The following is a 2,351-nucleotide window of genomic DNA, read 5'->3' as shown; positions in this document are numbered from 1 at the left end:
CAGGCGCCCGCCACAACGCCAGGCTATTTTTTGGTTGCAGCCATCATTGTTGTTTGGCGGGCCCGGGCTGGATACGAACCCGCCACCTTAGGTGTATGTGGCTGGCGCCTTAGCCGCTTGAGCCACAGGCGCCGAGCCTCCTTGGAATATCTTAAGGATGATAGCCTAAAAGCATTAACAGAGGATGTGGAGGTTTTGGGAGAGGTAATTTTTTTTTCTTTTGCAATTTTTGGCCAAGGCTGGGTTTGAACCCGCCACTCTGGCATATGGGGCTGACACCTTATTCTTTTGAGCCACAGACACCACCCTGGAAGAGGTAATATTTGACGTCTTCTCTAAAGTTAATAGCTGTTAAAATATAAATCAAGTTGACCACTTGTTTCTGTGTTTACCATTTGTCATGACACACAGGTTACCTGATCATTTTGAAATTAACATGATTGTTTACTTTGAAGTAAAAAGGAGATAGATAAAAATTCAGTTACAGAGATTAAGGACCAAGCTGTAAATCTGCTAGTTTTCCACTAATGAAGAACCTCAATTTTGTAGGTTTAATAAAATAAACTGAACTTGAGAATATTATAGATTTAAAAAGCATGGAACTTTATAGAATAATAGAACCACTGGATCCATATCCCCTTACTCCGTAACATTCTAGTTATGTACTTTGGGTAAATTATATAACCTGTAAACTTCAGATTTTTGATCTGCCAAGTGGAAATACCACCTATCAAGTTTACAGTAAAAATTCAAGTATGAAATGTTTGTGAAACAAACTTTGAAATATAAAGTACTAGCTATGGTATAATGGAAAAAGAAGAGATTTATAATCATACAGGCCTGGTTTCAATTCTTAGCTCTTGAGCAAATTTCTTAATCTCTAAAGGCCTTTCTGTATTATCTTCTATAAGAAATGGGAATATCTGCTTAGAGGACTTTGAGAGTTAAATGGGATAATGTATTTAAAACATCCAGCATAGTATCTGTCTCATTGTAGACACTTTTGTTAGTGCTCCACTCCGGATCAAGGTCAGCAAATTGCCATGGTGCCAGCAAATTTCCATGGTTCTTTCATGGTAACATCTCTAATGGTTCATTCTCTTTCTTTTGAGTCTAGACATGAGTTTTTTTATAGTTTTTATTTTATTTTTATTTTTTGAGACAGTCTCACTATTTCACCCTTGGTAGAGTGCTGTGACATCACCTCTCAGAGCAACCTCAAACTCTTGGGCTTAAGTGATTTTCTTGCCTCAGCCTCCCAGGTAGCTGGGACTACAGGCACCTGCCACAATGCCTGGTGACTTACTTGTTGCAGTGTTCATTTTTGTTTAGCTGGCCCTGGTGTATGTGGCTGGCACCATAACCACTGTGCTACGAGTGCTGAGCCTATAGTTTTTATTTATTTTTTTTGAAGACAGTCTTACTTCGTTGCCCTTGGTAGAGTACTGTGGCATCATAGCTCACAGCAACCTCAAACTCTGGGCTTAGCCTCCCATGTAGCTGGGACTACAGGCAACCACCACAATGCCTGGCTATTTTTAGAGACGAGGTGTCACTCTGGCTCAGGCTGGTCTCTGAACCTGTAAGCTCAGGCAATCTACCTGCCTCAGTCCTGGCCCTTTCTCCTAGTTTTTGACCTTTGCCTTTGTCCTGGGGAATCTATTACCAACAGACTGGATTGGCACATTGTTCATTTACTCAACTGAGTAGCTGTTGTACCAGTCACTGCTCTAGTAACTGGGGGGAAAGTGATGGATAGAAAATCCATGGAATTCATATTTTATTATTATTAAAATACAGGAATTTATATCTCCTGTAACCAAACATTTAGTGGCTTTAAATACAATCATTTTACAGTTCTGGACGTTGGACATCCAACCAAATTAGTTTCCTTGTGCTAATGGCAAGGTTATCAGCAGTTCTGGTTCCTAATGTCAAGGTTGTCAGCAGTTATGGTTCCTAATGGAAGCTTTGAGGGAAAATCTATTCCCTTACCCTTTTCAGGTTTTGGAGGCCACTTACCTTCCTTGACTCACTCTTTCCACTATTTTTAAATTTGGAAACCTTTTTTGTCATCACATCTGCTACTATAATCAAGTCTCCTCCTGCCTCTTCTAAGGACACCTGTAATTACATTGGGCTTACTGTCTGACCTAGATAGTCTATCTCTACAATCTTTTTTTTTTTTGGAGAGACAGAGTTTTACTTTATCACCCTTGGTAGAGTGCCATGGCATCATACAGCTCACAGCAACCTCCAACTCCCAGGCTTAGTCGATTCTCCTGCCTCAGGCGCCCACCACAATGCCCGGCTATTTTTTTTGTTGCAATTTGGCCTGGGCTGGGTTTGAA

At 40.6% G+C, this 2,351-nt stretch overlaps 1 protein-coding gene across 5 annotated transcripts in view; it reads left to right on the top strand.

Moving 5' to 3' along the window:
- TXNRD1 (thioredoxin reductase 1) overlaps nt 1-2,351 on the top strand; it is a 62,694-nt gene that overhangs the window by 16,177 nt on the left and 44,166 nt on the right. The window contains exon 1 of one of the 5 annotated variants that reach the window (XM_023509270.1): nt 539-549. The exons of the other annotated variants lie outside the window; for them this stretch is intronic. The gene's annotated coding sequence lies outside the window, so the exon portion shown is untranslated. Of the gene's footprint in view, nt 1-538; nt 550-2,351 lie in introns of those variants that run through there. 5 annotated transcript variants of the gene reach the window in all.

This window comes from Otolemur garnettii, unplaced genomic scaffold, assembly GCF_000181295.1.
Source record: "Otolemur garnettii isolate 467f Iridium unplaced genomic scaffold, OtoGar3 scaffold00007, whole genome shotgun sequence".
Classification (NCBI taxonomy): domain Eukaryota; kingdom Metazoa; phylum Chordata; class Mammalia; order Primates; family Galagidae; genus Otolemur; species Otolemur garnettii.
This window is presented reverse-complemented; position numbering and strand designations above follow the sequence as displayed.